This window comes from Myxocyprinus asiaticus, chromosome 41 (assembly GCF_019703515.2).
Source record: "Myxocyprinus asiaticus isolate MX2 ecotype Aquarium Trade chromosome 41, UBuf_Myxa_2, whole genome shotgun sequence".
Taxonomy (NCBI): domain Eukaryota; kingdom Metazoa; phylum Chordata; class Actinopteri; order Cypriniformes; family Catostomidae; genus Myxocyprinus; species Myxocyprinus asiaticus.
The window spans coordinates 24148631-24161550 of NC_059384.1; the positions used below are offsets into that span (position 1 = coordinate 24148631).

The 12920-nt window shown below is 38.1% G+C and overlaps 1 protein-coding gene across 1 annotated transcript in view; it reads right to left on the bottom strand.

Moving 5' to 3' along the window:
* LOC127431761 (transcriptional activator GLI3-like) overlaps positions 1–12920 on the bottom strand; it is a 182304-nt gene that overhangs the window by 13903 nt on the left and 155481 nt on the right. The gene's annotated exons all lie outside the window — the stretch shown is intronic.

A 12920-nucleotide genomic window follows, 5' to 3' on the forward strand; every position in this document is an offset into this window, starting at 1 on the left:
GTCACCTTGTTTGAAGATTGGAATTGGATTTGATTTTAAAAGCAAATTGAATAATTTGAGAATGGCCTCATTCAGTTTGGGGCTGCCATGTTTCAATATCTCATTGCAAATTCCATCTCCATCATGACATGGGGGTGCCCAAATGGTTTAATTGACCCTTTATTGTGCATCCCAGGTTATATAGTTGGGAATTCTGAATTTTTTGGGTGGAGTTTTGTTCATTTTGTATATAAAGGTTTCCAAAATGTTCTATCCAGGTGTTTGGGTCACAGATGGGAATTTGTTCTTCTTTGTTTGACTTATAAATTTTGATTAACTGCTTCTTTTATTTTGTTGAGCTTTGCTGTCATATGTTTGGCTCTTTTGCTTTTGAGCAGTGACTTGTTTATTTGTTGATAGATGGTACATGTTAGTTGATTTGTGGGGTCTCTTGTGTTTTTTATTTGATAATAATCATAGTTCTTTTCTTAACATTTGACATTCTTTATCAAACCAGTCAGCTTTCGTGGTTTCCTTTTTTCTCCTGTTCAGTTTTATTTTATTCAATGATTTGCTGGCGACTGTGAAAAAAATGTTAGTCAATTGTTTTGTTACCAAATTGATACTTTTCTCGTCTTTTCCAATGTGGATAGGAGAAACGCATCAATCATGTTCTCAGCATAAATGCTGGATTTCAGCTTCATAATGGGCTGGACCGTCTTTTCTCCAGAAGAATTTGGTTGGGGATATAGTTTAGACTTCTGATTTGAAGATGGTAGAAGACTGGCTGACTTGTTCAGACTAATGACAAGGTGACAGTGGTCTGAGAGAGGTAGTTGTGGCATTACTGTGAAGTAATTGATCTTATTTTGATCTAGATCTGTGATGGCATAGTCCACTGTGCTACTACCTAAAGAAGAGCAGTAGGTAAATCAACCCAGAGAATAAGCCTTTGTTCTGCTGTGCACTATGAAGGGACCTAGGCTTTTACAGAGCTGCAGAACTTGTTTTCCATTTCTGTTTATTGTGTTGTCATAGTTCTGATGTGGTTTAGTTGAATGCTTATTTTTAACTAATATAATCCAGTTCTTTTTCAGTTCTTGCATTCAGATCCCCTATTATCAGGACTGAGCCAAGAGACTGAAACTGAATGATCTCAGATTGTAATGTCTCTATCTCTCACTCTCTCTCTCTCTCTCTCACACACCTTTCTCTTCCCACCACACTTTCTCTCTCTCATGTGTCAATTTCCCCTTATCTTTCAATTTCCTTTTTCTTCTCTCTCTTTCGCTCACACTGTGCTCAGTCTGCTGTGAGCAAGCTGGGGTAGTGCATGGTTTGTGAGTCTCAGTGTCCGATTTAAACGGGATTTCAAATAAACCCCTGTCACCTCCCATCACTATAGTCCTATGGCCCTGCTATGACAAGTGCTGACAGTTGTGCTGCTGTGGCAACTTTCAATCTGAGGCTTTGGGAGGGGTGGAGCAGAGGTGGGGGATATGTGTGTGTGTGTGTGATATATATATATATATATATATATATATATATATATATATATATATATATATATATATATATATATATATGTCTGCATTGGGGGGCAGGAGCATTGGGGTTTTAGTGAAAGCATATCTAATGCCAGAGCTTTCCAACTGCAACCCACCACCTTCATAAACATATCTTGTTGATACTGTCACCTCTAGCTTAACCAAACCCCAATGTCAGCCTCAACTTTCTCTCATACTTTCAATTGTTCTCTCTCTTTTCTTCAAGCCATCAAATCCCTGTTGTGTTTCTTTCAATCTTTTTCTCAACATGCTGCTTCCACCTAGGTCCTTCTCATTTTCTCTATGTAACCCCTCTGTTTGCATAGCTGACTCTCTCTGTCTTTGTTGTGCACACACTTGCACAGCAAGGGAGTTACGAAGGGTTGAAGGTTTCAAAAGAAAACACACACACTTTCACGCAAAGCACTGAGAGGATGAGGTCAACATCTGGCATCCACACAAAGACAACAGTATGCAGCACTTATGAGTTCTTTCCTGTCCAGAATCATGCATACATGCAGTGCGCATTCCAAAGCAACGGTGCATCTCCAAGTAGGGATTTGCAAAATACACTTTCAAAATCAATAATAAAAAAAAATTTTCAACTGGAAAGGTTGGTGGGTTGCCTGAATGACTAGTCAACAAATCTGTCTTTAGGAAGCTGGTTTTGGGGTACCCCCAACCCTGATCATACACGCTACTTAGGGAGCGATTATATAGTGTTCAAAAAGAGTGCAACGAAATAGATTTTTTTTAAAAATATGAACTATTTTTAACTTGATACGCCGTTTTAAAAACACATAGTTCCTTCCGCAAGTTGCTCAAAACACAGTGCAAGAAATGATGCAATGGCCAAAGACATCCGTCTGCATGTTCATTGTTGTAGCATCAGTTATTTGAAGAAGATGAGGGTTTTACAGAGCAAAATGTGCAACAGCTAAAGGTGTGGTCACACTGGACTTCATGCTCCATTTACTTCCATTTATATGCATCTAAACATGGGTGACTGGGAACAAAATCTCATGTGAAAAAATAACACTCACCTGTGAATCTGTATGACGAGAAGACATATGACCAATTGATTGAATAGATTGACCACTTGGCTCATTACAATGAATACTTTGTTTTTTATTGTTGCAGGACTGTGGAGTAGATGGTATATTGTAACATTTTGAGGGTCCGAAGTAATGTCGTATACTCAAAGCCAAGTGTGAGCACAGCAGTTACCAACTTAAAATATAAAAACTAAAATAATAATAAAAAATAAAAATCTAAAACTATTCGACCTCATTAAATGATTAATTGGTTGTTGGACAACTAGTCGACTACTACCCATCCTTATCTCCGAGTGGGAGCAAAAGAGATAGAAAGATCTCGGCGAGACATGGAAAGATATGTGAGAGAAAGACAGACAGACAAGCAGAAAGAGAAGGATGATAGCAGAGAGTAGGAAGAGAGAGAAACACAAAACATAAAAAGAAAGCGAGTCGGTGAGTTGACTTCCCTCACATACACAGTAGAAGAGGGGACAGACCAGAGTGACAGTAGGAAGGCCAAGAAAAGCGAGAGTGAAACGGCTTCTAAAAAAGAGTGAGAGGTGGCGGTAGAGACAGAGAGAGGAGCTCATCCTCTATTCCTCTTCATGACACAAAGGCAGCCTGCATCACAGCTGTCCCTGTCACCTCTCCGCAGTTTCAGCCGAACTTTCACAGAGTTTGTGTGAGGAACATGTACATTTGTGTGTGCCAGTGAGTGTGTATGCATGTACACCCTCTACATTTGCACTCCTACTTCACTAGATGTCCAAGTAGGACTGTCATTCAAACCTTGCTGCCTTTGAGACAAAGACAGTCTGGGAAGACCTTCAATCACCAGACTGGATTTGGATTATGGCAACTCATCGCCATGAGACCTCCAGATCTTAATTGAGAGTAACTGTCCATCAACATCACACAAAATCAACCAGGCTGAATTTGATAAAATTTTACAATAATAAAATCGAACACTATAAATCAATCAACAGAGTCCTCTGTCGTCTTCTTGGCTGGGAAGGTAAATATTGAAAATCTCTTCAACTACTCATAAAAGTGTGATGTAGTTGGCCAACTCTCAATTGCCATGTTTAGTATATACACTCACTGTGCACTTTATTAGAAACACCTTTACACCTACTTATTCATGCGATTATCTAATCAGCCAATTGTGTGGCAGCAGTGCAATTCATAAAATTGAGAGTTTGTCAAGGCTGCAGCCTAAGCACAACTTTATTTAATATTCACATAAATGAATTGGCCACAATGCTTCAAAACTCATGTAGCCCTGGACTGGTTTGAGTATTTCTGTAACTGCTGATCTCCTGGGATTTTCACACACAACAGTCTCTAGAATTTACTCAGAATGGTGCCAAATACATCCAGTGAGCGGCAGTTCTGCGGATGGAAATGCCTTGTGGATGAGAGAGGTCAACAGAGAATGGCCAGACTTGTTTGAGCTGACAAAAAGTCTTCGATAACTCAGATAACCACTCTGTACAATTGTAGTGAGCAGAATAGCATCTCAGAACGCACAACTTTTCGAACCTTGAGGCGGATGGGCTAAAATAGCAGAAGACCACGTCAGGCACTTTATTAGGACCGTAGTGTTCCTAATTCCTAAAGTGCTCAGTGAATGAAGATCAGTAAGAGTTCGTTCTTATGATAAAAAAGCTAGAAGCAGTGCAAAAAATAGAGCAGAACACAGGCGTCTCAAGGCACATTTTTAACATTCTTTTTAACTTGACACGGTGTTTAAAAATGCGGCGCTACAGTCAAAGAGGTCTGTCTAATGCATGTTTACTTTGAAAAACAATTGAAACAGTGCAGATGGACGCAAAAGCATGTTTGGTGTGAACTGCCCCTAATACTGTTTCCTAAAATGGGGTAACAAGTGTTCTACAAATTTATATGGAGGCTGTAGATTTCCACCAATTTAATGGATTTAAATTTGGTCAAACGTGTAAAACAGAGCTGAGAGATTTGTACCCTTATTGTTAGCTGCATGCTTAATCAAATCGGCCAACATAACTTATAATACACAAACATACATGGGGTGGGAGATGTGTAGAATTTGAGCGTTCCAATTCTGCAGAAGTCTACAAAGCTTTTGGCAGAATTCTGCGTAATAAACTTTACACATGGTAAAATGTGTTAAACGGAGTACTACATTCTCATTGGTAGCTGAAAGCATAGTCAAATCAGCCAATAAACAAATAAACCAATAAACCAACATGCAAGGGAATGTGTCTAACTTGTGAATTAAAGTGTTCAAATCTTGTGGAGCTTTCTGCAAACACCAATTCTATACAGGTCTACGGATAGGTAAAACGAGTGCAGGCCCTTGGATTAATGAATATATGTCATCATTCAATGTACTGTAAAAACTCTTTTTATTCATTCATCCCCCATTTTATACCCTGCTTCAAGAGGGATTCCCTATGGCATGTGATCCGTCTGCCGGGCTGGCTGTTCGATAACACGGAGAAAGAGAGGCAGAGAGAGATTGCAACACATCCCTGAATGCTGGTACACTCGCTTGTACAAATGAGCTTAATGCTGTCGTGCGTGATGCATGACCCGGCTACACTGATAAAAGGATGGAAGAGGCAGAGAGGGAAGTGTTGGGGGGGGTGACACTAATGCCCTAATGGCCTGATGTAATGGCAATGGTTATTGAGCAGATGATGGCGTTGTTATAAGCGAGCGGGGCTGCGGCTGGGGGAAATAGACTAACAGGTGCTGATGCTACACAAGCTGCTCAGAGGAGAGATCTATTCATCTTCCGCCCGCCACGGTATAGGACAACAGCGCAGAACAGAGCAACCGCTGGGACTTTCAGACTCAGAGGAAGGAACAAGATGCATAATTTTATTTGTTTGATGTATGCAAATACAAACAAACACATACACAATGGGGCATGACTCCAGATATACAGTGGGGTGCCAAAGTCTGAGGCCACATTGAAAATATAGGAATTGAAAAATGTCAATTAGACCTGAAAATAAACAGAATGTTTCAGGATTTTGATAAATGCAACACAAAGTAATATTATGATGTAAACTGAATAAGAAATACTTAAGATTTCTAAGACACTAATCAAATAAGAAAATTTGTGACATTGACCATGTTAACTACTATGTACAAAAAGGTCAAATGGATAATGTGGATCACAAACTTGCATAAACTTGTAGAGTCCATGCCAGCTCGAGTGCATGCTGTCATTAAAGCAAAATGGAGACATACCAAATACTAAGAAATATGTAATTTTTTTAATTCACATCTCATTCATAATTTGTAATGAAAAAATAAATAAATAAAGGTGAAGTATGTAAAATTTTCAGTGTTAATATACTTATATCCCAGCTTAATATGCAGAGCCAACTATAAGCAAGCCATTCATAGGTCAATTTTCTCAAAAACTGTAAACACTGCTTCTGTTGCGCTATGAAAATTGCTCTGTTGGTTTTGAGCAACCTGCTTAGATCCAACCCAACAATGTTACTCAAGTTGGGGGCGGGACTATCTGACTGTTTGAACAACTGCAGGTGAGGTGCATATTCAGAAAGCTGTTTTAAAACCACTGTTTATTTTTGCAATTCCGTTCAGTAGAGCTAGTGTCGCAGAAATGCGTAAAACATATTTCAGCTTTAAATTAGACAAATAGGAAAATGCCATTTAGAAACATTTTCACTAGTGGTCTCAGACTTTTTGACCCCACTGTATATTCCAGTGTAAAAAGTTAAAATTGCTAAAGTAGACTCTTTTCATATAATGGCATTTCACACATGCATGAGTGCCCTAATTTGCAGCTGCTTTATGGTCGCTTAAATTAATCTACAGTATATTGTCTACTTATCTGACTAGGTTTTTCTAGTCTGAGGCCGGCACCATTAAAATACATCCATGCATGAAAAGAGCCTGTTTACACACCAATTTCACAAAGCTCTGGGACCCCCAACAGTGTTTAGCATTATCAAACATACACTAATAAATCATGCTCTCTTTTCTCATTTCAGTCACTGATGTGCAATGAAAGTAGCGGGAAAAGCGGGAAAAGCTGACAAGACATATAAAAAGATGGAGAGCAAGCAAGAGAGTGAGAATGAGAGTAACAATATGCAAGGGGGAGTAAATTGGCATGTGTAATTCAGCACAGCCTTTTCATCTCTGCGTAAGATACTCCAGACAGATAAGATGTCTAATCCTCTGCCTGATCAAAAAAACTCTACATTTTGCCAATTAAAGGGTCTTTGCCAGCAGCCAGAGTGGGGTCCGTCTTCCCACTCAGCCAGCGTTTATCTCCCCCGGCACAGGGAGGAGTACAGAGCAGCTTAAAAGTGCTTTTCATACCACACACACACACACACACACACACACACACACACACACACACACACACACACACACACACAGCGCCACCATCAGTCTCAACCAACATTGTAGAGAGCAGGAGAGAATAAGAGAGAAATGTCCAAAATGAACATTCACAATGTGCCAAATGTGATTAGAAATGGGCTTGCCAGTTGACTGGTAACTTTTTTAGGAACTGCAACAAAATGTGGTTTGAGTCAAATTGTAGAATGATAGTAATGATGTGTAAGTGACATGCACAATCAAAGTTTAAGCCCAAATGTTTTTTCATCCAAAACTCCATGTGGTGGCACATATGTGGAATATTCCTCACGTTAAGTCACCAAAATGAAAATATGAGAAGCTAAATCATGATGTTTCTTCAAATTTTTTTACAGGTGCAGCAAGGAAAACAATTGTCAAGTAATGTCATTGTCATAGGCACAAAATTATTTAATATATTTAATACAAAATAATGCAAACTACACTTCTATGGCCAGTAATAAATATTTTTCGAGCATGTGAACAAATATTCAATACTGGGGGGACCAAATGTATCAAGCAAACCAAGTTTAAAAACCTGCCCTCCAAAAATATCTCTTTGGCTGAACTTGATTCAATCATGGAGAGTGGTTCCATTTGTTTGAAATGAGTTTTCTTATCTTAAAATTACTATGTAATCTCAACACATACACTTTGTAACTCAATGTAACTCAAATAAATCTCTTGAATTTCTTAATGTACTAACTAGTAAAAGTGAATGTTACTATGCTGAATACATGCTGCTTGGAAGCACATCAGAGTGTAGTTTAGTAACTATGCTATGGTTAGCTCAGATATTTCACAATGAAGCGACCAATAAAGTTCATGTGTGATATCTGCTTGTCCTCATCATTAACTCAAGCTCCACTCTTCACCATAATGGTAACCCCCAAAACTCCAACATAACAGAAACTCTTCTAAATCTAACATAACAAAACATAAAACATTAACCAGTATCCCTCTTTATATTCATCTTACACAAAAACGCATAAAATAAGTCTTAATTTTCAAATGTACACTCCCTATCGAGTCACATGCAAAGCATGCTGGGAAACGGAAATTTCCTCAGTGCTACAATAACACCACAAAACAATATTTATGTTTTCCCAACTCAAATAGATCAGGTAAACTTGCATTTTACAAATGTAAATGGATAGAACACAATGAAATCAAGTTTTGATTGTGTTGTTTTAGTTCATTTTAATTAAGTAAACTGAACAAGCAGCAAAAATACTTTGTTTGAGCGTATATTTTTCTTCTACTTCTGAATACTGGGGTAGATGAGTCCCCCTCAATGTGGTGGTTATGGCCCTGATATTTATGGCCAGTAAATTTACCCAAAATTGGCAGGTTTAAAATGTTACTCTTGGACCCTGGGTGGTGGCAAATAGTAGTTAAAATTAAAAACGTATAATGTAGCGATGATCACTTTTGCACAGGGGTGTAAAAAGTACTCAGAAATTATACTTACGTGAAAGTATGGATACTGAGTGAAAATTTTACTCAATTAAAAGTCCAAGTATCTAGCCAAAAACTGTAAATTGTACTTAAGAATTAAAAAAGTAAAAAGTGAGGGGGCCTGGGTAGGTCAGTGGTAAAGACGCTGGCTACCACCCCTGGAGTTTGCAATCCCAGGACGTGCTGAGTGACTCCAGCCGGGTCTCCTAAACAACCAAATTGGCCCGGTTGCTAGGGAGGGTTTAGAGTCATATGGGGTAGCCTCCTCGTGATCGCTATAATGTGGTTCTCGCTCTCAGTGGGGCGCGTGGTGAGTTGTGCGTTGATGCCGCGGTGGATGGCGTGAAGCCTCCACACGCGCTATATCTCCGCGGTAACGCGCTCAACAAGCCATGTGATAAGATGCGCCTCTTGACAGTCTCAGATGCGGAGGCAGCTGAGATTCGTCCTCCGCCACCTGGATTGAGGTGAGTCATTATGCCACCATGAGAACTTAGAGCACATTGGGAATTGGGCATTCCAAATTGGGAGAAAAAGTAAAAAAAAAAAAAAGTAACTTTTTTTCCTAGTTAGAATGAAATCAAGAAAGGAGATTGTGTGAGAGAGGATATTGTTAAATTCAATTGGCTTGTTGGTTTTGTGAATTGTCTGGCAAGTTTAGAAATAAATTACATGTATACACATAATTACAAAAGCCTTTTGTTTTTGTATATATATTTGCAACGTGAATGATAATTTTTGACTTCATAACATAATCTGTAGAAGTAGCAGGCATTTAGAATAAAATTTAGGACAAAAACCATCAGTGTTTCTCTCTTCGTGCTCAAAGTTTTGAACGAATACGTCACATTCAGTCAGGCGGTCACATACAGTCTAGTTGCACAAATATTTCAACATATCCAAAGCTCAAATCAGATCCAAAATTCTGCCTCTGCAGATGGTCGGAACTCCACACAGCCTCCATGCAACACTCCATTTGAAATGACTGACCTCTGGTCTGTCTTCTGTCATTTATTAGATGCAGTGAAAAGGTGGCTTCAGTCCAGTAAGACAAAAGAAACTGATCTGCAAAAATGTAATAAGTACTTTTCAAGTTTAATTAAATTGTAAGGAGTAAAAAGTAGTTTTTTTCTTTATAAATGTAATTAAGTAAAAGTACAAGTATTCCATTTAAATTGCATTCGAGTAAAGTACAAATCCCAAAAAAATAATACTTAAGTATAATACTTAATTATTTTACTCAATTACTTTACACCCCTGCTTTTGCACATTTACATCTTCCATGCAAACTTGTTCAATCTAACTTGTAAAACTGTCTCATTTCATTCACCATTAAGCACCCTGGTTTGCCAGGAAAACCACACACATCAGCTAACATTTAAAAGCCCTTATGAACTGAGAGAGCCCCTACTGAAAGAAAGGCAAAAGAGAAAGCCAGAAAGACTGGTAGAAAACCAAGTAGTTGGGGTATAAGGGCCAGAGTGTTCGGAGAAAAAAATAATCAAGTGAATAAGTCAAGAAAAAAGGAAAAATAATGAAATAAATCGGTAGAATTGACACCCGGCTGGTTTATGCTGACTGTGTAGAGCAGATAAGTGTGCTAAGTTGCAGAGATTTGATGTTTATCTTATCGAGAACGCTAAAGCCGTGCTGATAAAAGAGCATGGCCATGCGTCATGGTGAGAGCATGTTTAACATAGCTGTTTCAGACACACACAGCACAGAAAAACTTCATTTTAACACACTTCACAATTACCAAACTGGCTTCTAAAATTAGACTGATATGTGGGGAAAAGCAAGATACATATTAACATATAAACAAAACAACTGGGCCACTGTGATATTTTAAAACAAAATGTAACCATGTTCAAAAATGCTAACATGTCGAATATATAGTCCTGTAAATCGAAATAATAAATCTCATATACATAAACATTTGTTTTTGCAAAGTAAACATGGAAAATTCAGTAAAGCTTATATGCAAATAAAGACGGACCAACATTTTTGGAATTTTTTTCTTTTCTCCCTCCAAAAATCTTATGGAGGTTGTGGGATATGGGGGAGGGGTGGTACATTGCTTTGATATATGGAAATCCAAGTCCCCCCACCCCACAATGATTCTTGTTGGATGAGATTCACTGTGGTCCACACACAGCACTCATCCTATTACTGAGGAAAGAGTGATAAGAACCCTCATCCCTCAGCTGAATTAGAGTGGAGGGACTCTATAGGCAAATATTTTTTATTAGCATGTCTTCCATTTCAATGGCACCATAGAAAGCATTAAAATAAAACAAAAACATAAAGAAGGCTATGGAATTGAAAAACAAAAGCAGCTCTTTATATGAAAGAGTGATGCAAATTTGATTTGATGAATAAATCAGATGAGGAATAAATTTTGATTTCAAAACATGAAAATATTTGCTTTCTTTGGCACTTTTGAAAGTATGTTAAATAAAATGAAACTGATGAATAAAATTATGGTTTTTGACATGAATTTATCTACTAACTATTTTAAACAAAAATTGTCAAATTCTTGTAACTTGTCTAACTCTTAATTAAGAGACTACATGGCATTTTTGTACTTTTATAAATTAATTTGTCAGACTATTTAAGTAAACAAACTAAATTTAAGTAATGTGGCAGACAAGTAAAGCATTGATTAGGCAATACAAAAAGCTGCTTTAGAATGCATTATATTGTTTATTTCCATATCACTGAACAAGCCTATCATTGGCCTACAGTCCACAGCAATCCATTTTGCAACTGAATTAGTCAATCTGTCCAAAATACCCTGCGTTCTAAATGGGATAAATCAGCCTCTGAAGGGCACTTTGAAGGGAGAACAATCATGGCAGCCATGTTGAAGGGTCGTTCCAAACCGAAGTGCTCATAAATAGCTGCTTCGAAGACCATACGTCATGAATCTGCAGGTTTGCCAAGTGTAATGTACATTAAACCAGCTTCAACTGCAAACAAACTCTGGTTCTAAAAACAAAAACAGGTGGCATCTCTTCATCTTTGATTTGCATTCTGAAAGTAGTTAATAGTAAGGCAAAATCATGTATAGCAATTACTAACTAGGTGCAAGTGTTGTTCACAGATGATTTAGGAGTGCATTCCGAATGTCCGATATTTTGAGCTCTACACCTTTCAACCCTTTGAAGCTCTCACTCTGAAAGGTGAAACCCTTCGAAGGGATTATGGTATAGAGATGAGCCCTTTGGAATGGAACACACCCATAGACTTATTGTAAGGACTTTTCTAAGGACGCGTCTACATGCATCTGTCAGACGGATGCTTTTGGAGCATCTCACTTTGGATGCGTTGCATCATAAACAGCATTTTTAGGATGCTGTGTCAAGTTAACTATAGTTTAAAACTTAGAAAAACACATCTCAAGACCCCTGCATTCGAAGTTGCGCTCTGTCCAGCTGTATTTGAATGCATGAATGTGTTCTCATCTTGTGCCGTCTTCTGAAAACAAAGGCCTTTGCACACCAAATGCGATTTTTCACCGCAATTTTTAGCCACGATTAATATTTTGAATAGAAACAATGGGTTCCTATGTAGCAATTTACACTTAGTGCGAACATTAAGCATTTTTTTTTTTTTTACTGTGTGTTTCGATTTTTTATTTCTTCAGCTTTGGATCACATGTCAGGAACCACTGCAATTACCAAAACCTGCGCAACTGGTAGTGCTAAAGCACAGAAAGCTGTTTTGCCCATCGACATTAAAATGCTGAAGTAACTTCACAAAGAAATCCTGAACCAGTAGTTAGAATGTCTATTTGATTTTCATCAAATGTTTTGAAAACTGAAACATTTTTTTCTGATGTAAATGATATTGCTGCATCACTGCCTTGCATCCCCTTTAAAAAAAACGTTCTGATCTTGTATCGAGTGTCATCATAATGTACGGTTGCCAACTGTCGCGCGTTTGGCATGAGACACGCTTACAGGCTCTGTCTCTCAAAGTGTGTGTGTTGCCTGTAAAGCTGGAGTCGTGGAAACTAAACCCTGCTGACTAAGACTTGAAAAAACATGAAGGTGGTACTTCAAGCTTGAATTGCTTGAAAATTGATTATTACGGTTCGGGGGAATTATATTTGCGTGGTATTTTTTATATAATTAATCTGACTAAATTAATGTGTTAAATCACTACCAATTACTAAATTCAAGAATTTTGTTGATAACAAATTACTTATCACACATACAGAAATACACACCTAGACATCATGGCTTTTGAAAGACACATGAAAGAAGTTGTCAAGATCCTGAAGCTTTGAGCACAGGCCATTCCAAATGGAAGCTTTCAATTATAGTTAGGGGTTAGCATGGCCGCCATGGATTGCCATGTCAGAGTATGGATAGACAGCCGTGGAAAACTGGAAATCTTTCAATCAGATGTGTGCCTTTGGGGTTGTTGTGTGTGTATTTGTGTGGATGACAGGAGTGGTTAAAAGAATGACTGTGTCTGTGTTGGCCAGAGAGAAGTGGTATATTTT